Genomic DNA, 15,375 nt, shown 5'->3' with positions numbered 1-15,375 from the left:
GGAGTTTCATTTGGCTCCAGACACCAAGTGATACTTGAAAACTGGCCAATGATAAAGAATTTAAACAAATGTTTGTGATGCATCTGAAACATTACATTTAAAAGTTTGAAAACTCCATGTGCATAGGCAGAGATGATTGTAATGTGAAGGAAAGCAGCCAGGCACCGAATGATTCTGCATGATAGAGTTAATTTGTGGAATAAATAAAATGCAGACTTCAGAAGTTGAGAATAGAATAGTTGTTTTCAAAGTCTGTGAAGTATATGGGTCAAAGAGGAAAACAGTGATCAGTGGCGTAAGCTTAATTTATAACGAGAAAATAAGTTCTGGCGTTTTATTTGCTATAAGTAAACCTAAGTTTTTGATACAAAATGCATTATAACTTTAAAAAACTGGAAGTAAGGATTTTGAATGTTCTCAACAAAAGAAATGGCAAATGTTTTACAAGATAATTGTTTTTTCCTATTATGAAATTTAAATAATGAATCCCTGTATTTAAATATCTCAGTAAGTAAAAAAAATATATACAGCTTCTATTTATTTAAAAATATAAAATCGAGCAAAATTTTTCTAATACTGATTTATTTTAAAACAATGCTTTAAATTAGCATTGCTGAATATTTTTTAAATTTTAATAAAAGTATATAAATAAAATGAAATATGGATATTTCAAGCTTCATAGAAATCTTTAGTACTGTGATTCACTTGTCTGTTTTCCCTAGTTTCTCAGCTTAGCTTTCTTTGGCTGGATTTATTTCTCAGTTTTCATCAAAGTGATTAACAATCCAGTTCTCAGTGTCACAAGAAGGTTTGCAGCATAATGTCTAATTTTCCCATCATAGATCTAGCATCCATTAAAGGGATCTCTTTTCCTTGCTGTTGCATTTTTTCTTCCTGTCTATGGTATTAGTTATAAATATTATTTTTCTTAATGTTAGTCTACAAATAGATAGGGACTTTTGTTGTGATAACTGTCTAAGTATGAAATATTTGAGTTACATTTAAATAACAAACATGCATGGCCACAGCATACTCTCTGTGAGTCCAGTTTTGTGATTCTTATAGTATTTCTATGTTTTCTGTAATGATGATTGAGTTAAGAAATAATTTTTCTTCATAGCCATTGCTACTTTACCAAGATAATCCCTTTTCACGTCTTTCAATAAGAACAAGGCCCTTTCACTTATTCAGGTAGGAACAAAAACAAAACTACAAATTTTGGACAAGGAGTGCCGTATGGCTAAGATTAGCATTGTAGCACCTTCAGCTTAAGTTGCAGGATACAAGTCACTTACAGTTTCCTTAAAAGTCCCTAGAGCAGGGTGGCAATCCTAAGTCATCTCACAAGCTATAAAACTACTATTATATTTATGAACAGGTTAATGTAATGGATACTCCAGTGTTGGAATTCATTTCATGATACCACTGTAAATACATTCAAAGAGAGCAAATGGATTGATCAATTGCTCTCCGTATAAAATTGAAGAGATTTCTTTGTTTCACTTTTAGTGCATTACATAGCCAGTGAATATTCAGTAGTTTGAAAATCATTTTTTTTGAGACTTATTCTTTAACTTGTTGAGAAAACAGATATAGTCTAGTTGTTCGTTCCAGAAGAATCATACATTTTATTTCTATTAATTGTAGATTGATATTTAGGCAATTAACACACTAATTGTCTTAAATGTTTTCCATATGGACATCTTTATCAGGAAGAGGGATATAAGTGGTTAAAACATAGTTATCTCATATATTTAGAAGAAAATAATTCATCTGAAAAGTAAAAATAGGAGCTTTCTCCATTTATAGTGTAACAATTACACACACACACACACACACACACACACACACACACACACACACACTACCACAACAGCAGAGCAAGATTCATCAAATACAAATAAAAGAAATCATTATAAGATTATGATTGGCTACTTTATTCAGTAAAGTGTGACTTCATTTTGGCTGACTTGTGCCTTTCAATTATACACTATGTGAAAAGTTCAGAAGTAATGACTACTAAATGAAGTCATAAGAAAAGGTATATAATTGCATAATTAAAACACTATTAAAATTAAGAATCAATATAATTTTTACACAGTCATGTAGAACAATGAAAGTAGGGTACCATAGCTACATAATGTGAAAATAAAACGTCTTGGAAAATGAATTCTGGGGAAAGAAATAATGTACTTTGGTATTGCAAAGATTTAGTTAATTTATTTATTATAATAAATATATCATTATCTCACTAATATTATTCAGAAACCACAGACACAAAATTGTATATACTAGGTACCCATGTTGAAAAAGCCAGAAAAGACTGAAGTGCAGACCTAGCCATCTACAATTGCTGTTAGGATCTTTCAAAAAGAGTTGAATCACCTTGAAAAAAGCACAGGGACAAATAGCCAAACTAGTAGAAACACAAGAACTATGAACCAATAGCTGAGGAGTCCCCATAAAACTGGATCCGGCCCTCTGGATAAATGAGACAGTTGATTAGCTTGAACTATTTAGGAGGCCCCCAGGCAGTGGGACCGGGACCTGTCCTTAGTGCATGAGCTGGCTTTCTGGAACCTAAGACCTGAGACATTTTGCTCAGCCTTGGTGTAGGGAGGAAGGGACTGGACCTGTCTCAACTGAATCTACCAGGCCAAGCTAAATCCCCAGGGGAGACCTTGCCTTGGAAGAGGTGGGAATGGGGGGTGGGTTGGGGGGAGAAAGCTGGGGGATGGGAGGAGGGAGGACAGGGGAATCCGTGGCTGATATCTAAAATTAAATTAATTATAAAATAAAAAAGACATACACCATCACAAAAAAGAAAAAATAAATAAACAGACAGTGTCAGTGTTTAAAAACACCTCAACCCTATATTTCTAAGCAAAGTGAATTATATAATTTTCTCAGGTTTCAAAATGACTCAGTATGTAATGATACTTTCTGCCTTAATCTGGTGACCTGAGTATTGTCCTCAGAACACATATAAATGTGAACTGAAAGAATTGACTACACAAAGTTTTTCTCCATCTGCAACAGGCATGGATGCTATGGTACCCATACATCTGCATACACACAATCATGTACCTACAAACACACCCAGTAATAATGAATAACATTGCAAAATACATAGCAAATACGTAGAATTCTTTAAGAAAAATATCTCACTTGTGCCTAATCAAGGTACATTTTCTTTACTTATTTTATTTTATTGTTCAATTTATTTTATTTTACATCGTGACCTCAGTTTCCACTCCCTCTTCTCCTCTCAATTCCTGCCCCCACCTCACCTCTGCCATCTGCCCTCCATCCACCCCTCTTCTGTTTCTGTTCAAAAGGGGTAGGCCTCCCACGGGTATCAAGAAAGTGTGGCATATCAAGCTACCCTAAGACAAAGCACTGCCCTTTGCATTTAGCCTGGGAAAGACTAGTATGAAGAAAGGTTTGGAAGAGCCACCCAAAGCATCAGCGACATCTCCTGCTCCCATTGAAAAGAGTCCTACAAGTAGACCAAGCTACAAAATTGCCACATAAATGTAGAGGCTTTAGGTGGATCCTGTGCAAGCTCCCTGGGTGTTGGTTCAGACTCTGTGACTTGCTATGAGCCAGGTTAGTTGTTCATGTAGTTTTTCTTGTGATGTCCTTGACACCCTTGGCTCCTACAGTTCTTCCTCGCTTTTTGCAGCAGGATTCTCTGAGTTCAGCTTAATGTTTGCCTGTGGATATCTGCATCTGTTTCCATCAGTTACTAGGGGAATCCTCACTGATGACAATTTGGGTTAGCACCAATATGATCCTAGTAGATGGCCAGTTCAGGCTATGTAACTACTGTTGCTTGGAGTTTTTGCTGGGGTCATCCTCAAAGATTCACGAGAGTTTCCCTTGTATCACCTGACCCAGAAAGCACCCTCTTTCCAGTCATCTCTTTCAATATTCTCCCCCTCCAACCACCCCCAACTAAAATCCCTCCAGTTCCCATCCCCACTGGCCCCCAGGCCACCCAGTTTCACCTTTGTGAATGTAAGGTTGTTCTTTATTGTATTTCCACACACAATCTCCTTACCATGCAAGAACTGAGAGACTGAAAACTTTAATTGATGTACAGAACAGAATCATCTGGTTATGCAGATGGAGCTGATAAAATTGTCATAATTAATTCTTAAAATAGCAGCAATGCCCTATTCACTTCTGGAACTGTTAGACTTTCACTTCCTTGAATGCAGTGTAAAGTTGGTCATGACATTAAGTATTTGCAACTATCTTTACCTAGACATAAAGTTTGCTCCAAAAGGCATGTCAATGTTTTCATGGGCAATTTAACATAGGTGATACTTTTCTGAACCTGAAAAGAATGACCAAGTACATAATAGTACCGAGGCATAGAATAGAAGATGCTCATTTCATGTATTTCCTAGAATTCCAGATGGTCCACGTTGTGTCTTATTAGATATGTATCCTGGTATGGCTTCGCATTACAAGGAAAATCAGTCAATTATTTGCTTCAATTATAATTTTGTTTTTCTTTAATTTTGTTTACCATATTTACCATAACATTTAAATAGATGTGACTTGTCCAATTTATATGATTGCCTTTTAAGAAAGTAAGACCCTGGTTTGTATTATCCCATCATGATATTCTTGCAAAAAGGTAACATATATTTGATAAACCTAATAGTTACCATGTAGGTAATTTTATTCTTGTTGGTTTTTGTATTGGTCATACTGTATATAACTGTGGTTAAATTTTGCAAAACTGTCAAGCATTTTTGGCAGTTTTTTGCTATAGCTAATTATCCTGTTATTTAGACTCTCCGCATTAGTACAGCTGGGCATTCCTCCAGGCTATGTTTCTGACACGTCTAGGTCTAGGCATCGTTTTATTCCCTTTACTTCCAACTTCTCCACAAGAGTTCATGTCTTCTTGCTTTTTGTTTTTACTCGTGGTAGCTTTTTTTATGTTTCTTTGTTTCTGTGTATACTTTTTAGTTTGTTTTCTTTGTGTCTTTTATTTTCTTCAAGCAACTCTAGTCATAGTTACTCATGAGAAACCTCCCACCAACTGAGGTGATTGTCTCCTCTTCCTCTGAAAGGATTTATATAGATTTAGTCTTCACCTCTGCTTTCTCTCAGGTCTGTGTCAAGACAAACAGGAAGACAGAAATGGCAAGGTAAATAATAGCATCAAATAAATATACATTGAATTTTAGAATAATTTTATAAAAATTGAGAGAATTTACACTGCCCTTTTATTCCAGTCTCCAACAAAGCTGTAAGGATATTATATAAGAATTGTCTAAATATGCTATCAAATATAACAATGGTAAGACACATTCCTCCCAAAAAGTACCAAGCAGATGCCATAATAAGCTGCTCAATCTTCTCTCAGTATTCAGGCTTTAATTTCAGTTTTCTGAGACTTGAGCAAGCAGTTTCTGGGAGGGCCATGAACAAAATACATAGTCCTTGCAGTAGCTCTCTTTCTGTATGCACTCTGACTGCTCAAGGTTCTGCCAATTGTTTACTGTCTGGGTCCCCCTCACCAACTTAGATCTATGTGCATGAGTCAAGGATGGAGCCTGCACCACTGAGTCAGCCCCCACACTCAGTACATGCTGGGCCAGCCAGCCTCCATGGCCGCTCAAGGACAAAGCCTAGAACTTGTCCAGGCCTGCTCAAAAGTGGATAACTGTAACCCCCAGCTAACCCTAGACAATTAAAAGTTACTAACATGATTGCCACTTGTATAAACCAATCCCGAGCCTGTTTCTATGTAGTCTGTAGACCCCAATCCCCCGCCTTGCTTTAAAAACTCTTCCCGATCGCTACCTGTGGTCTCTCCTGCTTTGCTGCTGCATCAGATGGAGGGAGAGTCCCGACTTAACTTGTAACAATACAAAGACTCTTTGCTTTTGCATCAGATTTGGTCTCTTGGTGGTCTTTGGGGGAATCTGGGTACAACACTCTTATATAACCTAGGTATATAACAGGTTTCCTATTACTAAACAACTTGGATGGATATATGCACTTTATTTTTATATATGTGGCAAGCTACTGACAAGGTCCTTGTTAAATTCTGTTTAGGTAAATGCCAACTAAATTATTTCAGATGAAGTATTTAAAACACTTTAACATGTACCATTATTTTCATAACATTTGATATTATTTAGTAAAAGAGTGAATTGTTACCTTAGTTAGTGTATTTGCTATAGACAATTTCATGATCTTTTAAAACTAATATTAACAGAATAAGCTGGGCATGTTTGCACATGCTTTTAATCTAAGAACTCAGGAGGCAGAGGCAGGTAAATCTCTTGAATTTGAGACCAGCCTGCTCTTCATAGCAAGTTCCAAGACATCCACGGCTACACAAGAAAACATTGTCTCAAAAATACCAATACAAACAAACAAACAATAATTAACAGAATAACTGATACATTAGTTTGATATGGTCTAAATTGCTCTTTTATTTTGAATATATATACAATAATATCTACAAAACCCATGAGTTATGTTGGGTACCATGGCCTACAAATGGTTTAAGCCATACTTCTGTCAATAATAGCATAAATACAATAAGGTAGATATTAATCATTTACTATAGACAGTGGTGGAAATCATTATATCAAAGTGTTACATAAACTTTCAAAGATGATCTAATTGCATTACATTGTTAAATGAACTGTATAGGTACAATTTCCTGAACAAGATTAGAAATATATGTACAGCATTTTCTAACAATATCAATCTCAATATGTATAACTTGTATACAATATATAAAAATCCAATCCAATGTCAAGTATTTAAAACTAGTAGTTGTCTTTTAAAAGTGGATTCAATAATCTAACTTTTATGCTATCATATCCATAAACTTTGGTTCTGTTCTAATTTTTCGTTGAAAGAGCTTTTATAAGTAGCCGGCAAACTTAACAAAAGTCTATAACTAATGCAATGTAATTTATTCCTAAAGATGAAATCTTAAGTTGAAAATGCAGATAATATTTACATTTGGATAGGAAAGGTGGGAATCCCAGTAGGTTTGTTGGGCATGAAATCTTGAAATGCTATAATGTTCTTAAGGAATTAAGCTATGAATTCATGTATCACAAAAGCCTGCAGGAATTACTAAATTTTGTGTGTAATTGCAGCACGTAAGGGTCCATTGCAGTATGCTAGCTTAGGATTCTAAAGAAATTCAGGAAGAGTTTTGGTGCTAAACATCAGAGAACATTTAACTTTCTCTCCACATATTACTACTAGGTTAGACTATTGTGTAATGTTTCTCTTCCAAAATCATGTTGAAATTTAATTGGCATGGTGATAGCATTAAGAGGTGGGACTTTCAAGAGGCCATTGGGTAATGGATGCTTAGCTCACATGAATGATAATCGTGGGAAAAGTATTTAAAGAAAAAAAAGAATTCGGCACAATTTTCTCTTTCTCTCTTCCATCTGCTAGCTTACCCTCCCATTCCAATTGACATAGCATGTAGGTCCCTGCCAAATGTCTATGCCAAAGTCATAGTCTATGGGTTCCAACATCCAGAACATGAGCCAAACAAATTTCTATTGCTATGTATCTCCCTGTCTTCAATAGTCTACATTTCCATTTTAAAACAGTAATTTGAGACATCCATTCAGCACTTGGGATTTTTCTCTTTGACGGGGGTTGGGGGGACTTTACTCTTAGAAACAGACAAGGGGATTGGATTTGTACTGCTTACACTGGCAAAGGTCACCCCTTCCGGGGCCCAGTGGGACATAACAAAGAGCACAACAATAATGGCGAAGACTTAAACAACAGTCCTTCTAAATAGTTTCTAATTTACTAAATATGCAAGTTACATTTTAGGGAATTAAAAAATGGTTTGCCACCAAAGAGCTTAAATTCTTTTGAAGTGTGATGGCAAATAATCAGGTTCTCACAAAATAAACACGGACATATTACAGATGACAGCACAGTGGAAATATGACACTACAAAAGCATAATTAAGCAAATACAAATATAAAGAAACCTCTGGTAGGTGTTGTTATTTTATACCGGGATGAGAGGTTTGTATCTTTCTTTGGGCACATTGTTTGAACAGATATCTAGAGGAAGAAAGTAGATGGTCCACAGCCTAGGTGTACTAGGGTAGGAGATAACTGGATTCTGAAGAAAGAAAACAAAAATGTAAGCAAAGAAAATAGCTCGAGGTTACAAAAGACAATTAAGAAAGATGGGGACTTAATAACAGTATACTACTGAGTGATCAGGTTAAGAGCGAAGTGGAGTGTCCAGTGGCAACCATGTTTGGTGTAAGAGATAAGGATAGTGCCTATTGGTTCAACAGCTCTACTCAGATCCAGTGTCAATAAAATGGGTAAAAAGTACTGTTTTCTCATGGCCTTGAACAATAAAACCACAGGCTTCAAAAGAAGTACCAGTTAGGTGCTTCACCACAAAGTCTCATACAGTAGCCCCTCAGTCAAACAGTGTTTTCTGTCTTGGGATCAAGCAGTATCACCCCCAGGGAACCACCGCTAAGGACCAAACGAAAACAACAGGGCAAAGAATACATATCCTCTTTACACTGTCCATTGCTGCAGTGAAATTCTTTAAAAGAGAAGGTATTTAAAGTTTATATTGTACAGGAAGTAACATTGAACATTTAGCATGCTTTGACGTTGTATATCCCATTATTTCAAAGAATAGCCAGTTTTGTGTACTTAGAAGAAGGCATGTCTGTGGCTAGATGTCAATAGCTTTCTAAGTTCCCAGGATGTCTATGGTCCTTGCTACAGCCTTATCTTAATAGTATGGACTGTTCTTAGTTTCATCATCTCCTTTAATATATTGTGTTCAGAGAGGGAAAATTCAGGGACATGGTGTTAAACACCCTCCTAGTTCAGTGAAGGAACATGTATAACAGATGTGTCTAGCTAAAGTAGATAAGTACAATGATTTGATGATCAGAGTAATAGGAAATGTGAAGATAATTTAAAAAATTACTGTGAGGAATTGAAAAGAATAGTTCATGCAGATTAAGTATGGATTTGAATCCTTATCCTGATATGTGGAAAACCTCATTTGGAAACCTGAATAGGCCTTGAGACAACTTCAATGTATCAACATGTTGGCACAGACTAGAATTTGCCAGCAAAATGAAACAACAGACTTTCAAAAAATTAAGTTCAAGTAAATTTTGGATCATCATGAATAGAAAAGAGAATGGATAATACTTGAAGAATGTAGGGTATATTGAAAATATGAATTAAAACAAATGTAACACTGGCCCAACCTTAATACAAATGGAGGTGCTTAGTCTTACTACAATCAGATATGACATGTTTTCTTAATATCCATGGGAGGTCTGCTATTTCCTGAATATAAGTGGAGGAGGAGTGGACTGTGGGGGGTGCAAAGGGGATATGGGAGGAGGGATGTAGAGGAGAGGATGGAGGGGAAACCATGGTCAGGATGTAAAATAAATAAATGAATATTTAAAAAGGAAAAAAAAACAAGTGTAAAATTAGAAAAATAAAGCTTTCACCACTGTGGTTATATATCTTCTTTCCTTTAAAGTAGAAATCTCACTATATAATTCCGATGTGTTTGAGTCTATAGAGCCTCATCTTGTCTTTCAAGTACAAGGGATATTGGGTGCACACTTCTTTTTTTTTTCAGGTGAAATTAACACTATTGACAGTGACCTAACACAACAGATATCACTACATTTGCATTATATTTTTTATAGTCTCTTGAGGAAAAGTGTGAAATACAAAAAATAATTCCTACATAAAAGAGTTAGATTCGAAATGTACCTTAGAATCAAAATACATTTAATAACATTCAAAAGAATGTGCAGCTATTTATATTAATAGATTGAGGGTAGACTCTAAGTATATGTTATTATACATAAAATATCATTTCAAAAATTATAAAAACTTTAATCTATTAACGAAAATAGTATGGGAATTTACACTCCTAATACAAGATATCTATTACATGGAATAAAATCATATCTTATTAGGAAAATAGACAAATTGGCTAATATGTTAAAAAAAAAGATAATGTTCCTCTTTTGAAAGACTCATTAGAATCAATAAATTTGCAAAATTTGGTAAATCAAAACAACTTTATCACTAAATTTAAGTGAGTAATATGACAGAGCACTCACTATTAAACAAATAAAAAGTCAATATCAATCAATGATCTTTCCATGGGAAAAACATGAATCCTAGCCAGACTTACCAAGGTCGGGAGTGAGAGAAACAGAACATTTTTTGAAGACACAAACTCTGGTGTTCACGTATGAAGGCACAGGAAGTCAAAACTGACCCCAAAACAAAAGTGTCAAACTTAAACAAAAACCAATTCAACTGATAAGAGTCCAGAGTGAGAAGCTTGACAATGAAGTCAAAACAGTTATCTCAAGAACTAATAACAGTTTTATCCAATTCTTATGAATACTGAGGATTAGAAGATGCTTCTCAGTGTATTCCTGAATGCCAGCATCACTCTGTTATTAAAGCAAAAAGAGAAGACACTCAAACATTTGACCCATAGCACTCATGAACACCCCTAAGCAGCTTTAAAACTGTCCAAAACAAAACAAACTTCACATATATTAAAAGGTCAAAAGGGCTAAGTTTATATCAAAATGCAAGTGTTGTATAACAATTTAAAGTATATGCAGCAAATTACATTCATGGGACAATAATATGTGATGACTTCAATATAGAAACTCCAGGATTACCGGCCGGCCAGCCTAGACAAAACAGTGAGCTCCATGTTCAGTGACAGGCCCATCTCAAGTAAGTTAATGAGAAAAGCAGTTTTCGAAGACAAATGACATTGGCCTCAGACATCTAGATACACACATAAGAGTCAGCCTGTGTGTTTATATGCACACACCCAAACAACAAAAATCCAAGGGTGAAAATTGTCAGAATAAACTTGAAAACAGACATTTAAAATTTCAACACTGGAATCTGTTGTGGGTAGCCATTCCAGCTTGGTTCTGGAAGTTCCAACCCCCATTGAGACTCTGGCAACTGTCACGCCTACGAGGCGGGGCGAGGGGAGGCGCCAGGGGACCCGAGAGCTGGATGGGTCAGCGCTCTCTCTGGGTGCTCTCTCTCGGTGCCGGAACACTGACCGGTGGAGATTGACTGTGCAGAGCTCCGGAGAACTTCCCCAGACCCTGCGACCTACCCATTACTTAATTTGTGAGTTGCGCCATTAAATAAATATCCTTTTAACTACGTGGAGTGGCCAAAATAATTTCTCCAATATCTGGCGCTCACGTGGGGCAAACTCCAAAGGCCTGGGCGGCTCCCGACGTCTCCTCCCTAGCTGGCGGGTACCTAAACCCGCCTGCAAAGTTCCATATAACCAGGGAACACCTACACGGTTCCATTCCCGAAAAAGGGAGCAGCTAGTCCGATCTCAATTCCCTAGCTTAGCCCCAGACCAGTGAAAGAGGCAGGAGAGTGCTAGCTCCGATTTCCGCCATCTCCCCCACTTCTGCCATCTCCCTCCGACTCCAGCCAAGATCGCCAGCAGGCCCTGTTTCGGAGCTGTACCAACGCCACCTGCTGGCTGAAAAGTGCTACTACATGAAAGGTAAGCATATTGTTTCAAGTAAAGGTACTTGATAATTTTACACCTTAAAATTGACTAACAAATTTTGAGTAATTCATGTAATATGGCCGACAACATTACCTCACAAGAATTTGAAAACCTTTTTGCCTGTATGATGAATGACATCTTCCTGGAAATATACAACATTCCTAAGGCATATCTGGGCTATACCATTTTGGCATTCATCATAATAATTCACACAGTGTTCAAACACTGGTTTAAGAACAAAGATGAGTCATTATTGGGACTGATACAGGCTTTCAAAGATAGCAATGAAGGCTTAGAGAAAAAGATTCTCTCTCTGGAATCTGCTTTCAAAGATAGCAATGAAGGCTTAGAGAAAAAGATTCTCTCTCTGGAATCTGCTTTCAAAGATAGCAATGAAGGCTTAGAGAAAAAGATTCTTTCTCTAGAATCTGCTAATCAGGATTTACAAAACAGGCTTGTACCCAAAATTGATTTTATTGATAATAAATATGAATATTTAATGGATAGAACACTAACTCTCCAGAGTGAAGTTGTGGCTACTCAGACAGTATATAAGGAAGAAAGATTATCGTTAATTGATAGGATAAGGTCCATGGAATCATGTGTTTCTGAGGAACATAAAAACTTCTATGATTCCATGAGAAATATGGACTCCCTTGCAAGAGAGGAGGTTCACTCCCTAGAACAGACCCTAGGTGCTCGTTTGCAAGCCCTAGAAGAAACTCTCAGTAAACATGACAAGGGAACTAATAAGCAGAAGGTCAAGACCATAGAGGTTGTAACATCTCCAAATGGCTCTCATACAATGGCTTATCCTGTTATTGTCCATGAGAAGCCAGCAGATGACACACAGCCCGAGCCATATATGACATATACATTACAACCAATTTCAACAAGGGACTTTAAAAATATAAAGGAAGCAGTAGTTACGTATGGGATACAATCCACATATGTAAAGCAGATGTTAAATTCGTGGTCTACCTCACATAGAATCATTCCAGATGACTGGCATCAGTTAATTTCAGCTGTTCTAGAATATAGTCAGCAGTTACAGTGGAAAAGCTGGTTGAGAGAAGAGGCAAAAAATTTAGAACAACAAGGTAAAATCAGAGGTTTTGTGATCTCCCAAGATCAAATACTTGGTGAGGGATGTTTCGCTGACAGGAATGTACAAGCCACTTATGATGAGCATACAATATCCCTATGCTGTACAGCAGCTCTAAATGCTTGGGAAAAAATTCCAGAACCTGGAAAACCAACTGAGGTATACACAAAGATATTTCAGGGACCGCATGAACCCTTCACTGATTTTTTACAAAGACTGAACAGAGCTATAACAAGAGCTGTGTCAGACAAAGAATTAAGAAAAGTATTAACTGAGTCCTTGGCGTTCGACAATGCTAATGCAGAATGCAGAAGAATACTTACACCATTAAAGATCAGATCAGCTCCTTTGGAAGAATGGATTCAATATACTAATGGTGTTCAGTGTCTTAACTACAGTAATGAGGCTTGGATAGGAGAGACAAATCCCAGAGGTGAAAGAAGGCCCCGTGTTACCAAATGTTTTAAGTGTGGTACACCAGGTCATATAAGTAAAAACTGTACATGGGGTACTCCTAGAAGCAATACTCCTTCTAGGAATAGCCTAAACAGGAGACCCCAACCACCTCCTGGATTATGTAGAAGATGTGGCAAAGGCCGACATTGGACCAGTGAGTGCAGATCAAAAATAGATATACAAGGCAACCCTTTACTGGCGGGAAACGCCTCAGGGGGCCTCTTGCAGGCCCCCAAACCAAACGTAGTACGAACATTCCCTGCCACTGTGGAAGAAATTCCTCTCCAGGACAACTGAATAAACCAATGCCTAATGTAAAAGCCGATACTGCAATGGATGATAAAACAGCTTTGATAGCTGGATCACAGTTTACAAAGAACACTATAAAACAAATATTTTGGCAGACTTCCATAAATGAACAAAGACCAAAGCTTAGAATTCGAATTAATGGCCTGGTTCTGGAGGGCCTGGTAGACACAGGTGCAGATGTGACTATAATTACACCAAAATCATGGCATCCGAATTGGCCTCTTCAAGAGGTAGATGTCCAACTGTTAGGGATTGGCACCCTATCTCAGATAAAACAGAGTTTGAGATGGGTTGAATGCATAGGGCCATACGGACAGAGAGGAAGGCTGAAGCCTTATGTAGCAAATGTAGCAGTAAATCTTTGGGGCCGAGATCTGTTACAACAGTGGAATACCCAGATTAAAATTCCTACACTTTCAGAAAAGGAATACAGACCAATGCATGTTTCTAGGAATAATATCATAACATGCTATAAAAATCAGTCACCAACCATTCAGGCTGTTCACAAACAGAGCACGACTGTTGTTGAACTCTCAGAAGTACCAACTGCCTTACCTTTAAAATGGCTAACTAATAAACCTATCTGGGTTGGACAATGGCCTTTGACAAAAGAGAAGCTACAAGCTTTAGAACAGCTGGTTCAAGAGCAGTTAAATGCTCAACACATTGAAGAATCTACCAGTCCTTGGAATTCTCCTGTATTTGTTATTAAAAAAAATATGGTAATTGGAGAATGCTGACAGATCTGAGAACTATTAATAAAGTAATTCAGCCAATGGGCTCCCTACATGGAAAGCATGTTTGAAGAAGTAAAAAAAGTTTTGCCTCACTGGGGACTGCAAATTGCTCCTGAAAAAATACAAAGAGGAGATTCTATTAATTACTTAGGATATAAGATAGAGCTACAAAAAATTAGACCCCAAAAGGTACAACTAAGAAGAGATAGATTGAAGACTCTTAATGATTTTCAAAAGTTATTAGGAAGCATTTCCAACTTACTGGGTATCATGGGAATACCCAAAGATGGACTACAAAATTTGGCTAATACTCTAGAAGGGGACAAAGAATTAAATAGTCCAAGAGAATTATCAGCCGAAGCTGAGAAGGAATTGGCTCTAGTAGAAAAGACAATTCGAGAAGCACATGTGGATCGTGTGGATCCAGAACTTAAATGCATTCTTGTCATATTCCCCTCCAGACATTCCCCAACAGGTATTTTGATGCAGAGGGAAGATATTATATTGGAATGGATATTCCTACCACGTAAACCAAATAAGAAATTAAAGACTTATATAGAAAAGATCTCTGATTTGATTCAAAAGGGTAAATAAAGACTTTGCCAGTTGACAGGAATGGACCCAGCAGAAATTGTAGTACCATTAACTAATGAGGAAATTTCATCACTATGGAAAGATAATGAATACTGGCAGAGAGCCTGCAGTAACTTTTTGGGAGAGATTAACAACCACTATCCCAAAAGCAAGAGAATAGAATTCATAAAGAAGACTGAATGGGTCCTTCCTCACATTGTACGACAAAAGCCAATTTCTGGAGTCCTCACATTCTATACTGATGCAAATAAATCAGGGAAAGCAGGATATAAATCAGGAGACTTAAGTAAAGTGGTGCAAAGTCCATATAGCTCTGTACAAAAGGCAGAACTGTATGACATTCTTATGGTACTGATGGACTTCACAGAACCCCTCAATATAGTCACTGACTCTCAATATGCAGAGAGAGTTGTTTTACATATTGAAACTGCTGAATTTATTCCTGATAATACAGAATTAACTTCATTATTCATACAATTGCAGGAAATCATCAGAAAAAGGGAACATCCTATATATATAAAACACATATCAGATCCCATACAGGTCTGCCAGGACCTTTAGCAC

Source organism: Peromyscus maniculatus, chromosome 10 (genome assembly GCF_049852395.1).
Source record: "Peromyscus maniculatus bairdii isolate BWxNUB_F1_BW_parent chromosome 10, HU_Pman_BW_mat_3.1, whole genome shotgun sequence".
Taxonomy (NCBI): Eukaryota; Metazoa; Chordata; class Mammalia; order Rodentia; family Cricetidae; genus Peromyscus; species Peromyscus maniculatus.
Note: the sequence above shows the minus strand (reverse complement) of the source record.